The sequence below is a fragment of the Notothenia rossii genome (assembly GCF_949606895.1).
Source record: "Notothenia rossii genome assembly, chromosome: 8".
Classification (NCBI taxonomy): Eukaryota; Metazoa; Chordata; class Actinopteri; order Perciformes; family Nototheniidae; genus Notothenia; species Notothenia rossii.
Genome location: NC_136906.1, coordinates 67,184,796 through 67,209,918, shown reverse-complemented (window position 1 = coordinate 67,209,918; position 25,123 = coordinate 67,184,796). Strand labels below are relative to the sequence as shown.

General features: G+C 42.7%; 1 long non-coding RNA gene across 3 annotated transcripts in view; it reads left to right on the top strand.

The window, feature by feature from the left end:
- Nucleotides 1-531: 531 nt before the first annotated feature.
- LOC307014947 overlaps nucleotides 532-25,123 on the top strand; it is a 55,141-nt gene continuing 30,549 nt past the window's right edge. The window contains exons 1-3 of one of the 3 annotated variants that reach the window (XR_013801363.1): nucleotides 532-632; nucleotides 3,227-3,321; nucleotides 4,854-4,986. This is a non-coding gene — a long non-coding RNA (uncharacterized lncRNA). Of the gene's footprint in view, nucleotides 633-3,226; nucleotides 3,343-4,853; nucleotides 6,768-25,123 lie in introns of those variants that run through there. The other 2 variants (XR_013801364.1, XR_013801365.1) reach the window with 2 other exon arrangements.

The following is a 25,123-nucleotide window of genomic DNA, read 5'->3' as shown; positions in this document are numbered from 1 at the left end:
AAGGCTAACAGGCAGGTCGGCCATCCAGTTTAGCCGGGCCGGGCCGGCTAAAATGATTGGTCGTGCTTTTTACAGTACTACGGCTTCCACAGATGACATTTTTATGTATTTATTGTCAAAGCATTTAATATATTCATTGCTATTGGGATGTTAAGAGCATTTCATGGAATATAAAAAAAAGTGTTTCTGAAATAAATTACATACCCCACCTTTAATGAACTGTGGGCTAAGCCCCGAATGTTTCCAGTTCCAGGAAACGTCCCTGATAGAACGCTATGTCTTTTGTTCGGTTGGTATGACAATCTCATCCAAGAATAATGTCCCCTCCTCTATCCTGTACAGTATATGTTCTGAGATTAACTGTTCCCTACACTGTAGGGTTTAAATAAGTAAGACTTAAGCAACAATGAGAACATGTTTTAAGAACTCATTAATTTGTAAATTAATATCACATTTTCTGAACTTTCTCATACGTTTTGGAAAACTTCATAAAAATGCTTTTGTCAACGCCATGGTCATGCCACGCCCTCAAACGAGAATACCGCGGTGTGAGAATTCCGGTTCCTTCCAGCGATTCTTCAGCAGTTCTACAAGTGTTTGCGTTGGATCCTCTTCAAATCATCATAAAACAAGTAAGCATACCACCTGAGTTATTAATTACTGCTTTTTAACTAGCAAGTGTTATTTACCTTTCTTGTATTCACTGTTCTGAACGGAACATCGACAATTTAATGCATGCCATTGCCAGCGCCATTACTGCTGTTAAAGTTAGACTCAGCCCTTTCATGCTCATGTGTAGTCTATTTTCTCGTGTAAATGGTGTTGGGCAAAGTTTGCATCAAGTGCTTACCTATACAATTCTGTTAAAAGTGGTTAAGTTAAGACTATGTATTAAGAATCAACTCCGCAAACTGTTCCCCTGTGCAGTTTGCGGAGTTGAACTCTTTAAGCGTTGGCCTGGCTCCGTCATGCAGCCGGCCAACCGCTTTAAGCGGACAACGCTTAAAGCCCGGCGTCCGTCATGCGGCCATGGGGCACAGAGGCTCTGCTGCCGAGCATGTTGTGCAGTAAAATACCTCCGCTAAAACTATTCCCTACTACTTTATAACCCAGCGGTTATGTAAGAGTAAGCTACTAATGCGCCTATTTGATATTAATTCCTCTGTATGTATTTCACCGTTTCTTTTACTGTAAGCTATTTATTATGTTTCTACAATCTAGATGTGTACCCAATGTAAACTCATAGTCTGCAGTTACAGCATTGAGTTATTATTATACAATATGAAGTGCAAACTCTTTTTCATGCTTATGCAACGCTATAGATGCAAATCCATGTTTGAATCTGCAGGAGAGTTTACGTTAGCTCTCAGTAGCCAGTGTCAGAGGTGCCATTGACTTCAGTTAAGTTGCATTCAGGCGCAGTTAAGTAAAAGTGTGTATAGAGAGGCGAAGTCCCGCCCTTCTACTTTCGCTCCATGGGACTTTATCTCGGAAAAATTATGTATTGAAGTCAATGGAGAGAGAAAGATTATCTTTCGATCCCCAGAGTCTCATAAGGGATGTCATTAACGTTACACATTGCATTCGTGTTACTCACCAAAACCTTGTAAAGCCGGTCCTGCATGCTGGCTTTTACGGAACCGACTAACTACCCTTTTTCGTATGTACAGCTCTCAACATGCCCAGACTTGTAGTGATTTTCACCTCTTTTAATACTTTTCGCCTCATTCTGAAAGAAAGAGGTGAAATGTGCCAACGTGACGGCCATCTTGGTGTTGGTGACGTGTGCGAGACCAGAGTTGTAGTTCATTGAGCGTTTCACACAAAAAAATGTGTTACTTCACAGTTTTACGACACATTTAAAAACAATTTGACTTGCAAAATGATCTTTGACAAACATCATATGTGTAATTCGTGGCACAATTCAAACGGGATCGAAAGATTATCTTTCTCTCGCCATTGACTTCAATACATCATTTTTCCAAAATAAGGTCCTATGGAGCTCCACCGGAAGGGGATGGACTTCGCCTCTCTATTGGGCGAAGATGCATTTATAACGTCTGCAGGATGTGTTCAATGTAGTCCAGTAAAATGCAGTCTTTAGTGAGAAATATCAATAAATACAGTTGTAATAAGGAGATCTTTTACTACAACATAAAGTAGATATTAGACAGTATGCAAACAAGATAAAGGAGTGTATATTGAAGTAATTAGGATCCGCTGTGTAGAGAATCATGGAATTTGACTGATATCTACCAATACCATCCTTAATAAATGCCATCTTTATAAATGTATACAGGGCCGTCCCTCCCTACAGCCAGATCACGTAGACTGCGTGGGGCCTCACCTTGCGGAGGGGGCCTCATCTTGCGGAGGGAGCCTCAACTGAGCCGCAAATGCGGCGCACCTATGCGCTTATGCGGCGCAATTAGTGTGGCACGGCTCCACTAGCACCCCGCCACCCCCGACGCTCGCGAAACAGAGGGCCTCAACATATAACATTGCGTGGGGCCTCAAATTGGCCAGGGACGGCCCTGTGTATATAAATACAATACCGTTTTAAATTATACTAATGTTTTAATTATGTTTGATTCCATTAATTAAATTAAAGATGTTTCAATCAATTCTACTGAAATGATTGTTACATTGTCATCATGTAACTATTTTGTTCTTTTATTTGCCTCACCAGAAAACAGCACCTCCTCTTGAAGACATTTTGCCTCCTGGTATCGACTTCAGGTTCACATTATAGCCCTTGAGTGTGTCAGACTAAAGTTGTTGTTTCGGAGATTAATTCAAGACGTGTTATATTTACATTCTAATATAATGAGCATCAGGTAAACATACCCATTTCTATTTTTTGAATCACAGATGGGATGGAGATGTAAACTATGCAGCACTAGTGTCACCACTCAAAATGATATTTTAAAACATTATCAACTCCATCATGGAACCTTTGGACAGAAACGTGCCTTGCCCTGCATTCATGTAGACTGGCCTGCGCTCTCACATATCATGACCACGTGGTCCATTTTCTTGCAAACCAGCCTTTTTTTTGATGGCTTAAACCCCTTGTAATGCATGTGAATAGCACCTCTGTTACCGTCTGTTAACAGCTAATGTAAACTGGCTCGTTATGATTTCAAGATGGATTTGATTTTTTTTGTTGAGGAAACATGGTGTGTCCTGATTTGTACTCAATTTAGTGTTTTGTTTGTATTTACAGGGAACAGCAGAGGTCGAAGTGCAACAGAGGCTTGTGATGCACAGCATGAAGTTATACGTTGCCCACGAGCCAGATGCAGTTGGAATAACCATCAAGTAATAAGCATTTGTCTCCATGTATGTTAATGTGTTGTGCTTAACTTGTTACTGTTTTATGAAAACTGTTTTGAAATAATCCAATTTTAATAAAATGTAATAACATGTCCATAACGTTCCCTTTTTTAAATATATTTGTTTAATCTGCAATGTTTCAATGCTATCAAATGTTTAAAGGGTTGGATTGAAATCAGGAAGACTTTGTCGTATATAGGTTCCGGCAACTCAATTGTGTTTTATAATTTACTTTATTTATTCTTGTCTTATGTGGTTCTTAGCAGATTGTTATTTGCATTGGTTACACTTAATATATGGGCTTTTAATTGTAGGCTCAACTCGTCTTTTCACCCGCAGAAAAAATCACATTAGTGAGTTTACCCAACTCCTAAAATTGCTTGGAAACTGTTGACACATTTTTTTTAAGTTTAAGCAAAGTAACACGTTCTTGAGTAGAGGAAAACAAAAAAAAGAACATTTCACCAACTCAAAAAATGCTAAAGTTTACTAAACTCTTAAAATTGCTTGGAAACTGTTGACACATTTTTTTTTTTTTTTTACCAAAGCAACAGTTTTTACAGTGTACAGTTTTTACTTTACACAGCAGGTGAAGAACCTGGAACAGGTATGATGTAGAAAGAGGATAAATCATCTAAAATGAAAATGGTTTTATTATTCTTCTTTTTTTTACAAAACACACACTGTTCTTGAAAATATACTGAAATGAAGAATAAACGTTTTTGAGCTAGAATTAGGTGTTTTTTTACTTAAGTGGAAAGAGAAGTAATGCACTCAATGTGACATGAAAAAAACCTGAACAAGTTTTAGATAAGGGAACATTTCACTCACATGGCTGTCCAGTTGTAACCTCTGTCGGTGGCGCTTGCGGTGTGCATCAGAATCTTTCATTTAAATTAGTCCATGGACATCTCATTTTTAATAACGGAGCACAAAGAGTCCGTGGGTGGAAGAATAGACTTCTTCCAATAATTCTGAGATTAAATATTTTAGTTATCAAATCTGTATAGTCTATAAATCTATATAAAGTCTTAGGGAAGTTAGAAAAAAATGGTTTACATCTGCTTTAGTTTAAGCATTTATTTGACGAGTATTATAGAAAGACCAGCTTATTGAACGTTACAATACAACTACAACATGTTTGTTTCAGCATCTAAAGCACCATTCTACAATTCTGTTAAAGTGGGATATTGATTGGTGTGTTACTCAACCCCAGCCCACTACCTTCAAAAACAACACACACACACACACACACACACACACACACACACACACACACACACACACACACACACACACACACACACACACACACACACACACACACACACACACACACACACACACACACACACACACACACACACACACACACACACACACACACACACACACACACACACACACACACACACACACACACACACACACACACGCTATTCTCTGTGTCTTTAGCAAAGCCAGAGGACAAGTGATGCCCAGGGCCGTTCCTGATCCTTCTGGCCTTTTCCTTGCAGGAATCTCCTCTTCCTGTGCGGAAGTTTATCGTGGTCAGCCTGCCTGTCAGTGACGCCTCCCAAAGGAAAGTGACAGCGGCTTTATTCACCCGCTGACCCGTGAAGAGGACAGGGGAAGAACAAACCAACAACTGTATGTGTGTGTGTGTGTGTAACCTGACTAAGGGCTTATTTTCTCTGCAGTAAGGAGGCGCAATGAATCTTGTCCGATCAGCACCACCTCTGCATATCTGCGCGTGTGTCTAATGTCACGTCCTTTAAACGACCACAACAATGTGATGCCTCTTCCCTTCGTCTTTTCAGCCTCAAGATAGAAAAAACATCAAATTCCCACATCGACCAAGTGATGTCCTTTTATTTGATCTCTATACAAACAGATCCGTTTTTATTTTCTATCTCAAAGTCAAGGCCTCGCAGCCTTGAAGATATAAAAGGATAGAGAAATGATGTCCATCTGCTCCGATGATCTCTCTCCAACTTTATTTGGCATTAGCTTTTTCTCCATCCCACTCTGGTCCCATCAGCCCCAGAGGAGCGAGGCACTGGCCTTTTCTTGACCCAGTTTAGGACTTCCATTCTGGGCTTTCTGATCCGTCCACTCTCCCCTCTGTGTGGGGCTTCAACAGAGAATCCTGAGATTATCAGATGGTCACTTAAGAGGGAATGAGAGAAAGCGAAGTGCTGTCCACTTAGCTGAAGATTATCCTTTAAAAGGAAGGGATGGCGCTGGAGATGGAGGAGAAAAGGAGAAAAAAGGATGTGCTTAAGAGATGGATATAAAGGGGGTGGATGGAGGGAGAGATTGCGAGGACAGTCAGAGTATGGGAGAGGGCAAATGAATCATATGGAGATAAAGTGTGTGTGGGAGAGGGTTAACAAAAAAGCGAGGAGAGAAAATACGGCAACGATGGAAACGTCTAAATGAAAAGCTGAGATGGAGGTGAGGGGATGGAGCGAGAGAGAGCGGAGGAAGGTTGACGGAGGGAGGCAGAGATGGAGAGATAAAAAGAGGAGGAAGCAGGAAGGATGAGGACAAGAGCTGGATTAAGCAGTAAAAACAGGGATTGTGAAGTGGTCACTAAGCAAATTGAGCATCTCTGCTCTGTACGGGGAATGGAGGGCACATGCTGACTTGTGTTAGTCAAACATCAACAGAAGAGTCTCAGTAAGGCCTATTTAAGGGTTACATTAATGAATGCAAGCAAAATATGTATACGTAGTCTTCTTTCTAGATTCATGTTTTAAAGAATTTGTCGCCGCTTATGTACTTTCAGGCAGTGTAGGGTTAAAGAATAAAAGACGTGAACAATTGGTCTTGTTTTCGCAGTCAGTTAACACAGCAGAGTATAAAAACATTGTAACGACCCAGGAAATCTCTTTATATGAAATATATATAATAATAACCCAGCTCCTGTGTTATGAATATCTCATTTTTCAACTGTGGAACAACCTACCAACTAAAATAAGAAACCGCGCTACCTACAAAACCTTCACACAGAAAAACTCAAGAACTGGTTGTTAAAAAAGATGTAAATAAATTAATGAAATCAAGTACGATAATAATGAATTTAGGACAGATTGGGTACTCATTTTGCTGTTCCCCCTAATTTATACAAATACGTTTTGCCTTTGACACACAGGTAGATTGATTCTACCTGTGTGTTGTCTTACTCAGTGCTTTTCTGAATTCAACATCTGACAAAAGTATATTACTAGTAAATAACTAGAAATTGCTTTTATTGTGTTTCAAGTTACCTGCAACAGGTATAATGGACATTTTGTATATTGGCATTAATGTATTTGGCGTATTCAAAATGCTTCAAAATCCCATCACATTTAAAGTCCACCCTTTCATAATTTTATGTGAGAGAGTGATTCTGGTGTGTGTGTGTTTTTTCTCTTAGAGGGGCATGACTATGCAAGAAAAATAAATAGAGATCATTCCCCATCATTTGATTGGATCAGGGGTCCTGCCAGTGTCCAATTATTGTATTCCCCTCATAAAACACACACATCACAACGACCCACACACATACATTACAACACACACTAAATCTTCCTTACAAATCTAAAGGCTAAAGCTCCTCATTCTTCACTGGCCAGCTATAATCTCTCTATATCTACCTCTCTCACCCCGAGCATTATGGGAAAGAGGACAACCTCAGTGGAGAAAAAGCAACAGGGGTTCAAGGATGAGAGAGCTAGAGAGAGGGCGTTTCTCAATGTCGAGTACACCTGCTGCAGAGACACTATTTCAAGTATACTACGTCATCGATTTGGCGCCACTCGATGCCGTACTATACTTGAAATAGTGTCTCTGCTGCAGGTATACTCGACATTGAGAAACGGCCAGAGACAGGGGTGAGTTAGAGAGACAGAGGGGGAGGAAGGCACCCCCCCCCCCCCTCCTCCTCTTCCCCATGTTAATCTCCTCATTTTCATTTCTCTTACCATGTGGGATTAGAATGATTTTATTTAAAGTGTCAGCTTGAGCTACCGGATTGAGAAATCTGGATTTCATAGGGATTATTATTACAGAGAAAATGCACACACACACACACACACACACACACACACACACACACACACACACACACACACACACACACACACACACACACACACACACACACACACACACACACACACACACACACACACCAACATCCAACAGATGGATTTTTTCTTCTCAGTCACTCACTAATGACCTGCTTGACCAACAAATGGTATTTATCCTCAAATTCAGTGCATGAACCAGACATTGTGATACACTTCAAAGCGTGTGTGTGGCCGTGTGTGTGTGTGTGTTACATGGACAGTGTTTTTTCCACTCTGAGAAATATTAAAACCCCATATTTCTCTGGAAAAGACACAAAGCCCAAGCAGGAAGATTAATAGCACGCTCTGTGCTTTTTGTCCCTATGAGAACAAACTCCTGTCACCCTCAGCCAGGCCAAGTGAAACGAGGTGAACAGACTCTAACCAAAGCTTCACCCTTCTGTCAGATTTAACATCTAATCTACATTAGGATAAGGCTTTCACCGCTCAGGAAAAAATAAAAGAGAAGAATAAAAAATGCCATCACCTTTTCATCCTAGGGACAAGCCTTTTATTCCGCCTCTTCTCATTACATTAAAGGATGAGGCAGGCTGAGCGGTATTTAAAGATACCATCCCCTTCATCTGTTTAATTTCTCTTTATTTAAGAGACTCTCACAGCCCTTCACCGCTCCCTCCCTCCTCTGTTTAATTTCTCTTTATCTAAAGACTCCCTCCCTTCATCTGACTGATTGATCTTTTTCTCAGTGCGAATGACATGGTAGAGTTAGTTACTGCAAGGTCCCTAATCCAACCTTTGTGACAGGAACACTGCGTCTGAGTGGAGACGGGGCGACTTTACCTTTCTAGATCCAAGCTCTTTATGAAATACGGTTCTACATTTATATTACATGGCGCTACCTGTTTCACTGCAGACATGACTCGTAGAAATGTTGCTCACATTCGCAGCTTCCTACTTCATATAAAGCAGAGCACTGGATGCTAAACAAAGCCAATAAACTCACTTTAATGACTGCATTTGAACTGTTAGTATATACGGTATCATCTTAATAAAAGCTACAATTATACAACTTATATATGGTCTTAAGAATATCATTATTATTATTATTATTACATGTTACTTGTTAAACGATTTGATCCAAAGCGACTTACATACTGAATGCTGTGGACAATCCCCACAGGAGCAAGGAGAGTGAAGTGTCTTGCCCAGGGACACAACGACATGCTGACTGCAGTGGGGTTTGAACCTGTGACCCCCTGATCCGAACACCAAGGCTCTATCCACTGCGCCACATGCCTCCCAAGAAGGGAATTATAATTAGAAGGTATTGATCTCTGTTGATAAAGAGGGCAGTTTTTGATTTCATGGCACTGTCATGAATACTTACAAATAATTATAAGATAGAAAAAAATACTTGTGCTCTATTAAAGAACTACGCTTCTAAACCATTAAAGCTGTACTAAGAGTGACATAAAAATTTTTTACTTCCTCTTTTAGTGGTTTTATGTCATTCAGACACAAAACAAGTGCAGAATTACACAAGAAAAAGTTATTTGAGAAAATAAAAGTCGAAAGAAAACACTGAGGAGGTTGATACGGTTGAATGTTAATAATAATATGAATTGATTAATGAATCCAACAACTTTTTTTATTGTCCCATAAAATGTCAAAATATGACGATCAAAACTTCTTAAGGCCTGCTGAAACCAGGGACTGTGGTACATTTGCGATTGATGACTTAATCAATTCATTTATCAAAAGAGTTTCACTTGAATACAAAAATCATCAATATGATGATATCAGTGTCAGAGTCAAAGAAATCAAAGAGCATTAGGCATTGCTGGCACAAATGCCTGCGTTGAGACAAGTATTGAGAGTTGATCCTGGGGAATAAACACACACGCACACCGTTTTAAGAGCAAGGTCTTGGGAAGTAGGTTAAGCAGGCCGGAATCACCTCGCGCTGCTCTCTCCCAGCTTAGAAGCGCTGAGAGGGCCGGGTGGGGAGGGATGGGTGACGGAGGTGGAGAGGGTGAGGGGGTGGGGGTGGGGGGGGGGGTCGTACGAGATAGAGAAATCTTCCAGAGGACATCTGTCACAGTGAGCAACTTGTGAGCTGCTTTTTTCCAGCCCGCTCTGTGACCCACGGATTCTCTTGCATGACTGGATAAGAACTATGAGAGTTTTAGAGGGGGTCTTAGCCCCTGCACACGGCCTGGGAGACCCCGTACGGACCCTGTTAGGTACAAATCAACATCATGTGGAGAGAACAGGCAGGACGATGCTTTATGATACTAAATATTTCAAAATTGAAGGAATGTAATCAAAGTATTTGGAGGATTCCTACCATACATATTGAAGGCTTGGGAGAATCCGCACTGCGACAGGAAAATGTGTCAACGTTCAGCTAATGTCACAAATCATTTTATTAAAAGGCCATATGACACTTGTGTGTTGCTGTTCTGTGACCATGTGTCCACATTCGAGGATGCCGTTGGTGCTGAATAGAAACAGCAATGCACGTTGCAAAAGTGCATTCATGAGAACGTTTCTCCGCCTCCCGCAGGTGTTTAAGCTGCACAGTAAACAATAACGCTCTACACACATATAAACACACACACACGCAAAACACACAAACACAAAAGGCTCATTGTGTGTCGCTGTGTGTCCGCTAACCCATCCTTTTTAATCTGGGATTATGGTATTCCCATCGTGATGGCAGAAGAGGAAACAATGCTGTATTTCATGGGAGGAAATGTGCAATAATTATGTTAACACCTCAATCTGCCTTATTTAACCATTACCTACGTTTTCTCTCGCTCTCTCTTTTGCACACACACGCACACACATATGATGCCGCACAGTTTCAGCATTTGTCTCTAAACTTTCTTTCTTTTTTTTTAAACCTTAACCTTTATTTTTCTTTTTTTTATATTACCATATTTTATTCAATATGCTCCTTTAGATATCTTTTTATTTTATTATTTTCTCCTTATAGCTTTGTGAAGCACCTTGAGATGACGTTGTCTTTAAAGTGTGCTATATAAATCAAATGTATTATTATAAGCAAACCTTGACACACACAAATCTAAAGCTCGTTAGAAATTGAAATCCGATCCAAATTGTTTAAATTGTGTTTCAAAATGTTGTGATTTGTGTGTGTGTTTCAGGGAGAGTGCCTTGAGCCTTATTGTGAGCATACACAGTACAGTATAGCTGCTCCCCTGGGTTGTAATCTGACACTAAAATTGTCCATTAACACACTATCAAATCTATTCTTCTTGGTTGTCACACTTCCATGAGCCATTTGTAGCTTTAGTGCTTCGCCTATCCTGCCTCTTAAATGTAGTTCACAGCGCGCAGTAATAGGATGCCATCTTTATGGATAAAAGAGTTCCTCAAATCCCTCTCCTCGAAGCCAAAATCCTGACTGTGAGTTTATTTTTAAGTAAACATTCTAGTCGATAACACAACAGTGAGTCAAAGCATCAAATCAGATTTTAGATTCAGTGTTTCCCGACGTAATAGTGGTGCGCTATCTGCTCTTTTTATCAGTGCAGCACAGATCAGATGCTGTTTGAATCCAGAGATGGATGCCAGCAGATCATCTCCTGTGTTTGAGAGGTAACGGTGTGCTGGTCTGTGAATAAGACCTCTGATGATGGCTGTATTTTTATTGTGAGGCCCCAGGTGCTGCCAGCGTCACACATGGGCACCCATGGCACCGGTGTCCTGGCACCTGCCGGCCAACCAGGAAAGGGCCAAGACGTGGTGTGTGTGTGTGTGTGTGTGTGTGTGTGTGTGTGTGTGTGTGTGTGTGTGTGTGTGTGTGTGTGTGTGTGTGTGTGTGTGTGTGTGTGTGTGTGTGTGTGTGTGTGTGTGTGTGTGTGTGTGTGTGTGTGTGTGTGTGTGTGTGTGTGTGTGTGACTGAGAGAACAGTGTGTGTAGAGGTTTGTGTGCATGCATGCTTTTGGGCTAAAACAGAATCTGTGTGTGTGTGTGTGTGTGTGTGTGTGTGTGTGTGTGTGTGTGTGTGTGTGTGTGTGTGTGTGTGTGTGTATGTGTATGTGTATGTGTGTGTGTGTGTGTGTGTGTGTGTGTGTGTGTGTGTGTGTGTGTGTGTGTGTGTGTGTGTGTGTGTGTGTGTGTGAATCCTGCCTGAGAAAAGGCCAGTGTTGGTCTGGAATGCAGATGAGCATAAAGATGATACCCTCATGCTAATCCATCTCTTTATATTACAAATCTAATCTTCGCTCTATGTTTCAGGGCTTATTTAGGTCATCCGATGCATTTAATGCCTGTACAAATAAGTAAATTAATTCTACAAACACCGTAAAAATCTATTTTACCAGCATCACTTCCTAAAGAGATAACACCAGAGTGTCTTGAAGCCTCATGAAATTACTTTTCATTGTTTGCTTCGGAGCATTTACATTAGTGCATTTTAATTTCAGGAGCTTTTAATTACGGTAATAGCGCAGTTGCAATTGCACAGGCATGTATGTATGTGTGTTTGCACATATGTATGCACACAGTCGTGTGTGTGTGTGTGTGTGTGTGTGTGTGTGTGTGTGTGTGTGTGTGTGTGTGTGTGTGTGTGTGTGTGTGTGTGTGTGTGTGTGTGTGTGTGTGTGTGTGTGTGTGTGTGTGTGTGTGTGTACCAGCTGTCTGATCAGTAATCAGTTAGCAGTGGGCTAATGCAGCCTCCTTAACCCAGGGGCCTCATAAGACCGCCTCTGGCCCAGCCCCTCTCTCTGCCAGGGACAAATCCATTACCCAAAACAAGGACATCAAATGTCAACAAACACTCACACACTCACACAAACCAACACAAACATACTCACAGATTGTAAATACTTGCTCCAAAGCATATTTGATCGATGTCATGAGAGGGAAGTATCTCCATGAAATGCAAAAATTACTGAATCGGGAAGAAAGCAAAGTAGAAATAGTTATTGACACGCCTTCGTGATCCGTTGTTAATTTAATACCAGTTGTAAGAAAAAAGCTGGGGGTGCTGCATTTTTTGTAGATAATTGATATGCTGGTTTTCCAGGCTTGCCACAATTCAGGGTTTTAAATAAATGTTTCAGAAGAGAAAGACAAATGATTTTGAAGTTAATTTTTTCAAACAAGCAAAGCAGCCCTTAAAGAAACAGAAAAACTCTCCAAAGGGAATCTGGGCATTATGTCAATGGCTCTGTTACCAAACCGCCGTTCCTCAAAAGGTAACATAAATAGCACATAAACTGCACTGAAAAGCCCCTCAGAAGTGGCACAAAGACTGCGACGGCTCCCCGAGGGCCCGATAATAAGCAGCAGCGTTTACATATCCGTGGTCCTCGTAGCATGTACAGTGATCTGGCAGGTTGGAGGGCTTTGATGCTCCGTCACCCAGCAGGTCTGGTGTATCGATCCCCTGGGCGGTGCTGCTTTCTGGGCTGGCCCTGCCTGGGTGACAGGGCCCCCTCCCGGAAACCTCCCTGGTGCCCGTACCCAACAGATGGCCTCAAAGAGGGACCAGAAACACAGAGCCAACATCCAGCTCTCAAACAGAGGAGCAGAGGAGCAAATGGCCTGTTAATATTTCATACAAACACTCTCACTCATCTCCGAGCAAGGAAATGGACAGGATTGAGAGCACAGCGTGAGTGTGTGAAGGGGCAACTCTGTGTGTGTGTGTGTGTGTGTGTGTGTGTGTGTGTGTGTGTGTGTGTGTGTGTGTGTGTGTGTGTGTGTGTGTGTGTGTGTGTGTGTGTGTGAAATCAAAGACATTTTAATGACATAGTTTTTACACTGCTTTCTCACACTCATTCTGTAGTAATCACACTATGCAGAGGTGAAACTTTGGCCACAGATCCAAAAAAAAGGACATTGACTTAAAACTTAATTTCAGTCAGAATAAAACCATAGGCCCCTCTTCTCTTCAACACACACATGCGTTGACTCCCACACACATGCGTTGACACACACACACCTCACAAATTACTCTCTGCACCAGATCCTTCCTTATGCCTGTGCTGTATCTTTTAAGCGTAACCTGCCTGCTAATAGCCCATAACCCCTGTACAGATCAGTGGAGGTTATGCTATTTGCTGGTCGGTAATTGCCCTCTTCATCAGTACTCTGTCTGCGCAGGCAGCAACGCGGCCAGCCCCGGGGTCCTCCTGATGTCATTAATGTGTGATTAGGGCCGGTGGGGAGCAGCAGTTAGGAGGTTAAAAAGCCCCTGACAGCCCTCATCATCGGCGAGGAAACCCTGAGACTGATGCCGGCGCTGCGCAGATGGGCGAGAGCGTTCGGCTGCCAAAGTCCTAACTTGTTATTCCTCCTCACCTCCAAAAATTACGCCATGCTAATAAATGGCCCTGACGCGGGCATGCACGTGTATGGCTTCAGTGACACAGCTACATTCATAAACAAACACACAGGTTTTATCATAAAAATATGCTCAGGCCTTATTATTGAGAAAATATATTGTTTGAATTTAACTTCAATTGGGAGAAGGACTGGGAATGCTGCCAACATGACAATCAGAGGTTAATACACATGCTTGCATAAAGTTTTGCCATTTTTTGAAACTTGCTGACACTGATTGGACTTGAAATGATGAGTTGGTCTTGGGAATAGAAAGCTGACAAGTTAAACTTGACACAAGCAATCTACACTACACCCGAAAATGTCTGCCTAAGTGCTCAATCATGTCAGGGTTTTAGGATTCCTTTAAGTTGTCATCTTTAATACATGAGACGATTTCCAGCCCCGACTGCGAAACACAGTCATTAGACTGGGAGGAAAGATGAAATATAAATCAAGCGTCTCTCTCTGCCCCCTCCCCTGTGAACAGGTGGCTGAGTTGAATGAGAGGGTGCGCTAACTTGGCTGTCACCGTGTTTTCCAACAGAACCGCTGCCTTCTAAAGCCAAACCACCGTGAATTATACATCTATGGCAGTAATTCTCTCAGAGGAGAGAGAGAGAGAAAGTGAGAGGGGGGGGGGGGGCGGGGGTAGAGAGTTAGAGAGATTAATGGCTGAAGCGGTTGTTTTTGACGCAGTGATCCTTGGCTCCGCTTCCCGCCTGCCGCTTATTGGCTTTTCAGAGCACATTTATTTATTTCGTTAACAAGAGCGAGCGGCCGCGTTGCTGTCACTCTCTTGGCTCGCTCAGTGCCACAGCAGACTTGTCATCTCCTGCACCGCGGCATGCGCCTTTCAACCCTGCCATGGACTACAGAGTGAGAATATTAATAGTGCAACAAACAAGACTTTAAAAATAGCAGAGTTCTGTCAAAGGCCAAGTGTCACTGACACCTTTAGGAGAAAAAAGTGTCACATTTTATAACGCTTTCAAGGACCTCAGGAGGAACCAATGAAAAGTAATGCCTGTTTTGTTTGTTTTAAACAAAGCTGCTTTAGTTTAATTGTTGCTAAAAGTTTAACTTTTTTTAGAAAAGAAGATAGAGGGGGCAACAGCAAAATGAGTATTGCTCGAGGAATTCTTAACATGAATCCAACAGGTACCAGTAATAACTTATTAATTACAATTCATCATTAAGACGGATAATAGCTGCAACAGGACATTTTTTTATATTTGACACAATAGAAAATCACTATATTGCCACTTAGATATCAATGAAAATAGTTCATTTAGACTTGCACTGAATTATCCATACTGTTTTAATCATTTTTCTCTTAAAGGGAATACTTAGAGTTTGACAGTATGGTACTTATGAAATGCATATGCATCTTGTTACCCTGGCAAATCAAGTCTTCATCACATGAAAACTTAAAGGGAAAATACAAAAAATTCAGCGCTATGTTAAAATAAAGACTAGAGTTTGTCAAATAAAAATCCACAAACAGGAATTGAAAACACATCATTTTCACCCTCAATTTGAGAATTCCTCAAGCTAAAGTAAAGATGGTGAGAAGTGTGATGCGAGATAAAACTCTGGCTGAGTACAATCTGATATGAATAGTCAATCCATGGACTAATCTGTATTCAGCCTCCCAAGGGAGTCCTCACAAAGGGCCGTCACCGGCTTAGCCAATAAACTTATTCAAGTCAGTTTCAACACAGCGCGGCATGTTCCAATATAATCTGTCCGGGAGGTCGTGACCTCCACATCCCCTGCCTGTGGAATAAAGAGGACCTCAGGCCGGGATGACAGGAGAAGTCTTCCAAGGAGTTCATGTTACCACATGTCATAATAACAAGAAGCTACTGTTCCCCCGCCAGGCTCCTTCCCCCTTTGTCTTGGAGGGGCTCTGGACAGGGGCAGACAGGACGCGCTGGCAGAGCTGAAACTGAATATTATCATTGGGGGGAATCTTGTTTCATGTTACTGTGCGGCTAGGCCAGCTAGCTGAGTGCACCGTCACTTCACCTGACAGGAGCAGTTCACTTTCAAACACTCAGCTTCGAAGTACACACACCATTCAAAGAAACCTACACTTAGTTCCTTGACCGACAATCTTATTTATAGGCCCTGCGCACCTTTCGCAGACACATGCTGTATATTCACACACAAGCGCTGACCGCTTTACTCCCCCCGCTTACCCTCAATGGCGATTGAGAGGTCAATATCTCACTTTACCGCCAGCTACACTTTCCTCTGTCACTCACAGCTCCCACTCCATTCAGACAGCAGGTTAGCCCAACAAAGGAGACCGCAGGGGAGCTGCCCGAGCCTTCCGTTTACACACACACACAACACACGCTCACACGCACACAAACACACACAGGTAACGCGGACTGTGCGAGCTGCGGTGCTGCTCAGGGCTTGACGGGTGCTTTGTGCTCATCCGTCAGCCGGCCCCTGGGTCCTGAAGATACCTTCAGTCAGCGAGGCCGGCTCCCTGAAAGGAGGGATTCACACAGCTCTGAAATATTGATACCCGGAGCACGCCGACCTTTTGACCTCTCCTTTGCATTCTTACAGGAGGGGAAGAGGTGGAGATGGAGGGAGGAGAAGGAGGAGGACGAAAGTCTGAGGTGTGGCCAGGTAGAATAGCCAGGAATCTGTAGGGATGATGGTGAGAAAATCTACACATACTCTAAGTTGTTTCAACGCATATCGCAGCCACTATGCAAAATCCAAAACGTTTATACATTCATTTTTAAAGGATCGCCTCCATTCTCAAAAAAACTCACTAGAGGACAGAAAGTACAGAGTCAGCCTTTGACTCTAGGACGGAGAAATGGAGTGATGAGAGAGAAAGATGGAGAGGGAGGGAGCGGGGAATGGGTCAGAAGTTTGACATTCCTGTGGGCGATGTGTGTCTCGTCAGTGAACGCGTTTGGATTCTTTTAACGGGAGTCGATACCCCCTTCCGCTTCCCAAGCACTCACTGTGAGCTGAGCTGGGGTAATGCCATTGAACAGGGACAATGGGGCCTCTTAAAAGGCAGCTTTTAACTGGGCGTGTGCATGTGGATATCAATACAGCCGATAGTTTTCCATGTAAGAAGATCAAACACAGAGACACTGGGTGAATTCTCAGTGAAGAAGCACACAGATAAATAAATGAGATGACTGGAGGGAGTTTATTTTAAAGGGAGAGAAGTGTTTTGCTGTTGTACAACATACAGGCGTTCCCCTCTTTTTCTCTCAGTCCCCCCCCTCTTTCCCTTTGCTCAGACACACATGCTCTGGCGTAAGCTCTTCAACTTTAAAGCGTGGATTTCAAAGGCGCTTGGGTGCCTGTATCACTGTTTTAGACAAACGGGCCAGCTCTTAGGAGATAGAGGGGACATCTGAGGCAGAGAGAGAGGGGGAGACAGGAGCAGAGAGAATGAAAGAGAAAGAACGAGCTGGGTTAGAGAGGCAGAGGGTGAGAGGGGGAGACAGAGAAGAAGAGACTGAGGGAGACAAGGGAAGAAGAGAAGGAGGGGGCGCGATTGCACGCTTTCAACTGCCTTTTGTGGGCCTCTCTGCAGATGTCACCAGCTGTTCCCCTGCACGGAGGGTTCCAGAGCGTGGAACATCGCCTCCGGCCCCGTCCTCGGCCACCTTTCAAGTGTCAATCAGACAGGAGGGGTTGGGGTGGGGGGTGCTGTGACTGAGGGGTGGAGGACCGGTTTGAGGGAGGCAGGAGAAATGGGAGAGTTCAGTGGAAGGGGATGCAAAAGGGGGCCAACAGACTGGGCTGCGGTCACTGTCCTGAGAACCATGCCAGCGATTTGCCATTGATTCGCCCCCCCTCCATCCAACCCGCTCAATAACAGAGAGGATGGAGCCAGCCGTGTGCGGCGTGCAGACAAAAGAGGCCCGTGGGCAAGGTTAGCTGGAGATCACACGGCTGCAAGGCTACTGCTTCCACAGCGCTACCGTTAGCCATAGTGATAGTGATTAGCGATAGCCGATGCCCCCGACACAACCCCTCCTCCCCACTGCGCTCCTTGGTTCAACATGCGCAGTACCGTGAGGGTGACCTACGATTAGATGGTGTAGTGAAGAGTAGGGCATAAAGCGGCGGGAGCAAGAAAAGTGATCATTGCAAGTGAACAAGCAAACATAAAAGAGGCTGACATATGGCGTGATTGACACTGAGACAAACAGTGTCTAACGAGGAGGAGAAGGTGTGCTTAACACCGCTTAACCTTGGAGCGTCTAGTCGGCCGACATAACTCCAAGACACTTTTATTGACGACATCAATATCTACTGTACGCGGCTGCTTGTATAACCTTCTGATCCAGCTGGGGATGATGGCGCTGAAACCTGCCGCACGGAGACATTTAATCAAGGCAACAGGGTCATTCGTAGAAACCCACAGACAGGAACACAAACAATTCTTCCGCAGATTATATTGGCAGACAAGTCTGCGTCGAAAAATTGTGCCGCTGTCACATTGATGCGATATAATTCAATGCCTGAAAAAACACCGATTCCTCGGTTGTATTGCCAGTCTGAAGTGAGATCCACAGACTTTAAATGCTTCTTATCAAGCAGTGTAAGTACGTCTATTATACACACTATTGCCGCTGCCCTGCTGATAACCTCTGTGCCGAGGCTGTAGAACAAAGGCCTTTGAAGAGGAGAGGAACCGGTGGATTTGTGTGATTTATGTCTTTTAAAAACAAGATGGCTGAGCAGAGGTAGCAGACCATGGCTGACCTCAGTGTTTCCTGTCACTGTCGTGTGGTTGTGTGTGTGTTTTCTGCTCTGCAGGGGATAAGTACTCAAAAACATGCACCTAAAAAAAAAAACTGAAAATGATTCTAAAGCAACTATGAATGTCTCAATCTGACAAAGGTTCAACTAATTCAGAAAAGTTCCCACAACACAGCTGAACTTAAACTGTGGCACTACATAGAGAGATAAGTATCATGGTTATCATAGTAAGACAATAAAATCCTAAGATCTGTTGCATTGTGTGTATTTCAGACTGTCGACGGACTGTCTAGCTCTGAAGCTGCAGTGTTTAGAGACTGTGAATGAGAGGAAACTGTTTTATATAGAAAACAGTTTAGCTGTGTGTGGTGCATTTCATGTCATTTCAATGACTTGTGCTAATCTTAAGGAATAATGACTGCTGATCTCAACATTACAAAATAAGACTTTTTTTAGCACTGGTGATTGAAAGGGATGTCTTTCTTCAATGATTGTTTATCTTAATAGGATTAACCAGTTTAATCCTACTGCTTCATACTCATTATAAATTCATCAAGAAGATATTTCCTGTCTCGTGAACAAGCGGTGACCCCTCTTCACATTGTCGTCACGAAACAAAAGGAGGCCAAATCGCTCCTGCCTGTCAGACATGTAGCAAAACACAACTTCAGTCAAGGGGCCACCACTTTTTTTCCAAGGGGTAATATCCTTGGGCATTAATCACCCCAGTCATAAATCAAAAGAGCGTGACCACCCCTCCACTTCAACTCCCCGCCGCATCCCTTCTTCACTTCCCATCCACTCTCCCCCTTCCCCTCCCGTGCTGTGCATATACTCTCCACAGCTAGAAAAAGTTGAAAAATCATAAATCAAAAGAACGACCTCAGCTATCCTGCCACACGCCATCGCCCGCTCCCCCCTCCCCGTCCACCTCCTGCCACACCATCCTCCTCGACCTTCCACCCATCAAAGTTTGTCAAACGCGTCAGAAATCAAGAGTGGCTTCCTCAATATTTCCTCATCAAACCCCCCCCCCCCCCCCCCCATCTCCTAGATCTGTAGCCACCACTGACTGAACCCTACACCGGCCTCCAGTCTGAGGTCACAGGGTCACCGCGGGGTCTTATGGCTGACAAGCTGAATGTGTCATTGTCTCACCCGGTGTGAAGCTCTGCTATCTTTGGGAGCCTGCTTACTGCTTTCGGAGGTGGCCCTGTGGTCACAGAGTCCCGTGTTTTTCTGATCCCCTCCTGCAGAAGTGGAAAATAGCAGGAAACGTATATCTGTCATTGTCCATTCAGGAGATCACCTGTAAGGAAACGAAGCGGAGCAGCAAGTGCTGACACAATCATCCCCGCGCCTAGCAACACATCCTGGTTCCGGCCCAGACGCGAGGGACCGTACAGTATGTCTGAGCTGCTCTGCTTCCTGCCCCGCAAGGCAGAGGGAGGGGGGGCAGGTTATCACAGACTGAAAGGGGAATTCTGGAGAGAAAAATAAAGACTTATGTGTTGAAAGATTGAAATGAAGTTAAGGCACATAGATCATATCTCGTGGTTTCTCAGTCCTCAATTGACAAAAGAAACAAACACAAAAACATGGTGGTAATAAAACCTCAAAAAGGGCACGTTGCACTTGCCAGATTTGAAAAGAACAAAGCAAACACAAACTAAACTATTATATAGCCAACATAAAACCAGTCTTCCAGAAGTGTTCATAAGACACTTTCAACACCTGCTTTGCGTGATTTGGTGTTCTGTTAATTTAACTCCGTCAGGCACGCATGTTTTCGAGTGAACTGGTTTTTCTTAAGCCTGACTCAGCAAACGACCACTGTTTGATCTTCTCTGCTGTTGTTAAGTTGCGTCCTCCCATTACAAAGAGTACCAGGAAACGGTGGCCCCTGGAGAGATGAGAATGAGACCCTGTTTATCCTGAGCCGAACCCATACTCGTGATTACAACCCAGCCCTGCACCTGGCCCCAGTGACATGCCAAGTACACACATCATCGATATACACACACATACAAACACATTAACTTGTTCCACTCAGGCACTACCAGCCAATATGTAATAAACAATGTATGCCACACATGCAAAATGACAATGAGGTCTTGAGACAGTATACAAGACTCAATTGAACAACAGTCATAGATGTGATTTCCTAATCATTTCCAAAAAGTTTTTTAAAAGAACAATATTTGTTCCCCTACAAACCACTTTATACTAACCGTGTTTGAAGGTAAAAAGCAGTTCAGATTGGAGAGACTCGAAGGACCTCCAAAGATGATCTGTTATAGAAAGGAGAAAGATGCAAAAGATCCTGCAGAGGCATAACAGAGGGATAACAGCGCATACTCTCTTTGTAAATGCATATATGGTGTTGCCTTTGATTGATTTTACACAGTTATGTTAAAACATTTTACTTTAAATGCCAGTTTCCAAAAGTGAAATACACTTTGTTTGACGCCTTTTCGAGACCTCAAGACCTCCATCCACGACAAACCTTAAGAGCATGTTTCTATGAATAAACAAAAAACTAAAACAATTTTAGTAATACTGTAGTAATAAAGCCAGTATCATTTATGAGTTAATAGGCCATGCAAGTAATGAAAATCTTTGAAAGTAACTCACAATACATGTTTTCTATATGGGTTATAAACTAGAGTGGGCACAATAAGTGGACTCAAAAATTGCTGCAACTATTTTGATAATTGATTAAATATGTTGATTTACGGCCTTTCTCTATTTTATACCAAATTGCATCTTTGGATTTTGGACTGACAAAACAATAAACATCTTCAAACTTGTCTATCAACCTGCGTCTCACACTCAGCCACTGTGATTAAATCTGAAACACACACACAGCCAAATGCTTTCTAAGAATTTTGAAGAGGTCATTTATATCACTGTGTGACCTGGCTGCAGATGAACTTTAGTAAGAAACAAGCCACAGGGGAACCTTCTATTTGCACATGATCTCATTCAGGAAACATACATTACACTCTTACTAAAAATACACTGCCAGAAACCACCGAACATGTTGAATCGGGGCCATAGAATTCAATTGGCAGCAGCATTTGTATTGTGCGGACGGTGCTACAACACAGAAGTGCTCGGGCGTCTCGTCTTTGTGCTGTGAGGAGTCACATTGCAAACTGGTGAAATCAAAGACTCGCCGAAAACTTTCAACAGGCTTTTTGAGCTGAAAGAGCTGAGAGCTGGGTGTAGCTGCGTATCTTTCAAGCTCCTTTTTTATTCACCCCCTCTTCTCTCAGCAGCACTCAAGTTCACTTACTCAGTCTCCATTTCTGTTTTCTACAGTAACTCAAACCACTTATTCTCACCTTTGAATTTAGGCAAAACTTGGTGGAAAGAATAGATTTGGAAAGTCTTTCTCATGCACTCACAATCACAAATGCCTCTCCTTTTCCTCTCTCCTCATGGAGTTCTGGCTGCCAGCTCTGGAGGAGCTCTATTGTCTCTTGGACCAGCACCTGTCACCACAGTGTTAAAATGCAGAGGAGAGGGGCCGCATGGTGTAGGACGCCCTCAGCAGGCCACTGGATATGTGTGTAAACGCTTCAATTTGCACGCACACACACATAAACACAAGCACATACTCACAAGTTATTCCTTGTTAAATTGGGGAGGGGTGTGTTCGAGGTGTCATGGAGGTCATTCAAGCTATGAGTGTGTGTGTGTGTGTTTGTGTGTGTGATTAATCCACAGAGCAAAGACAGTTTGAGCTGTTAAACAGCTGAGTGTCAAAGGGCTTTTATCAGGGCGAGTGGCGCCTGGACTGACACACACACATATTTTCAAACCACACACACTTTCATGTACCATACAAATGCATCAAATTAGACTCGTTTACACATGCACACACTCACACTATGTAAAGTAGGCATGGGTAAATGGTTAGTAGATGGCAGATATACCATTATCATTTCAAAAAAGCCTTTTAAAACACACACACACTTCACTGTCCGTCTTGCCGTCCAGACGCAACGGTGACCCCAGCTGTTGCTACTTCTCACTTTCAAAGTACATGACACGAGCATGTGATGAGGACATGCAGCAGCAGTGCATGCATGTGTGTGTCATGCTGAACACACTTCACTGCTTCCTCCTTACTTTCCCTATTTGTCTTAGCCTTAAACATTGGCCTATGAATGTAACTTGAAATATTTTTAAACATATTTAGTGGACTTATTTATCAAAATGTTACGTAAACAGCCTTGTAACTGAATGAACTGGAAAAAAGACAACTATATTCAGAATTCAAGAAATACTTTTCGCTATATTTACTTTTAGCTATATCCTGCAAAACCAAATAACAGTATCCAAAACTGCAAATTCCCCCCAACATACTGATAGCTTCACCATACAGTCTGTTGCTTGATCAGTGTGTGGTGAAACCCCAGCACTGCACTGCACTGCAACTGAAATCTCATTGCAGGGGAAATGACAATGAGTTGCATTTGACTGCATGCATAACCTCAGAAATCAGATCTTGTGAAATAGTAATGAGTAAAACTATGCATCTTCTTTTTAAGTGGTATACAGTTGGACAAAGATAATCTACTTTGTGTTTGAAAGTAACAGTGAGACCAATGTCTACATAAGCCAGAAAAACTACTAATTTTGTATCATATGAACACAACTTTGCTAAGAACAAACATCAAGCTGGTGCAACAACAAAAAAAAACAAAGCCAGCCAGAAAGTATTACTAAACCTGTTACACAACCGTCTGCAAACTGACTCAGTAATGTCCGTTACACAGCAATATCCATCGCACTCTTTACTCACATTAGCCTAAATTGGTGACTAAAAGCAAAACACCCAAGCATGTGGAACTGAGAGAATGTTTCATTGCTAATGAATGAAACTAGGAATTTTTCAGGAAGATTGTGATACCTCCTTGGCTTGTGCAAATAAAGTATATTATTAAAAACACTGAGGGCATTTCAAGTCTCTCAGAGATGTTGAATGGTATAACAGTGTGTGCTCTACAAAGGCTGCAACATGCTGGCATGAGCTGTTTAGCATTTAGACTTGCTGTGTTGTGACTGCATGTCAATGGACAACACCTCCTTTGTATATCGCTGTATATTTCCCATGTCTTCAACTTATACACACACACACACACACACACACACACACACACACACACACACACACACACACACACACACACACACACACATACATACAGAAGCTCCTGCACGCAGAAAACACACAGACTCTTACACGTCACATGCGCCTCCCCCAGTATAACCTACATCTTTATCTAAATAAAGGCATGTTTCAGATTATCATGCTAATGCGGCGGCATTGTTTACCAGACCACTTTCCTCTGGCCTCCTAGACCCCCCTCCTCCCTCCTTCTCCTCCCCCTGTCCCTCCCTTCATATCCCCATCTCCGTGCAGACCTCCTGATTGTGCATTTGCAGCTCCCAAGTCCTCCACCCAGCCATTATCTCCTCTTATCTCTTCCTAAGTCCCTGTCGCCCCTGACCACAAAATGTCCTCATATTGTTGCTCAGGAGGACTTAAGACGCTCTTGGCCGCACGGAAAATGCTACCAGCAGATGTTTCACCATTTAAGCGCTTTTTATTGCCTGGGCTTTCTTCCTTTGAGGGGTGGAGGGAGGGAGAAAGAATAGGATGGATGCAGGGGAGGAGATTTCAAACATTAGAAGGCCAACAGCTGGTTGCGTCTCCCTCCCTCAGTGCATTAACCTCTGTGGCCCTCTTGCAGCAGTGCCAGTACAAGGAGCCTCTCAGCATCTGGAGCTTAAGTAGGACGGAAATATCACTGTCGCCTCGGTGAGGGGACAACAAATCCTGGAAACAGGCAGAGATGGAAGATCCGGTCAAGCCAGCACAAATAAAAAAGAGATTTAAAAGAGATGCTACAAATGTTCTTTCTACATTTCCTTTTTCTTCAGCTGTATTTGAAGAGAGAGCTACTGTATGAGGCATCTGCCATAACTCCCTGTATCAAGATAATGTTCATTAGGTTACATTACAGTAGATAATCTAGTGTCTACTAGCTGTCACTGACCTTTATATAATAATAAAACGTTTTGCAAAGCATTTTGGAAGCCACTGAAAACGTTTTCCGTTGTTTTACATAACTGTTTGATAATAATATTCAGTCGTTTTAGTGCAGTTTGGAGGATAATTTAATAGTGACACAAACTTCTCTACAAGTAACCACAGGTTTTAATTTACATTTGTCAAAGATCACTCTTAAAGTCGTACAACTTTGCACTCGTGGATCTTTTTTCTCAAAGCATTTTTTGACAATAACAAATTATTCAAAAGAGTTTCCAGCCTTATGAAGGTAACCGTTGTATGTGAAAATGCTCTGATAAAACAACTGTACACCACCTGCTCTGCACTCAATGGTAGACACATTTAAGCAACAAGCTGGTTAACATAGTGGAGCATTTAGCAAGGATATTTCCTCTAGGTTTCTAGTAGATATGGTACATAAAATTGCATGTTAATGTTAGTCCATGTACGCTACAATATTCAACAGAACAACTTTGTGAGATAAACATATTTCAATGTCTTCAGCTTGTTC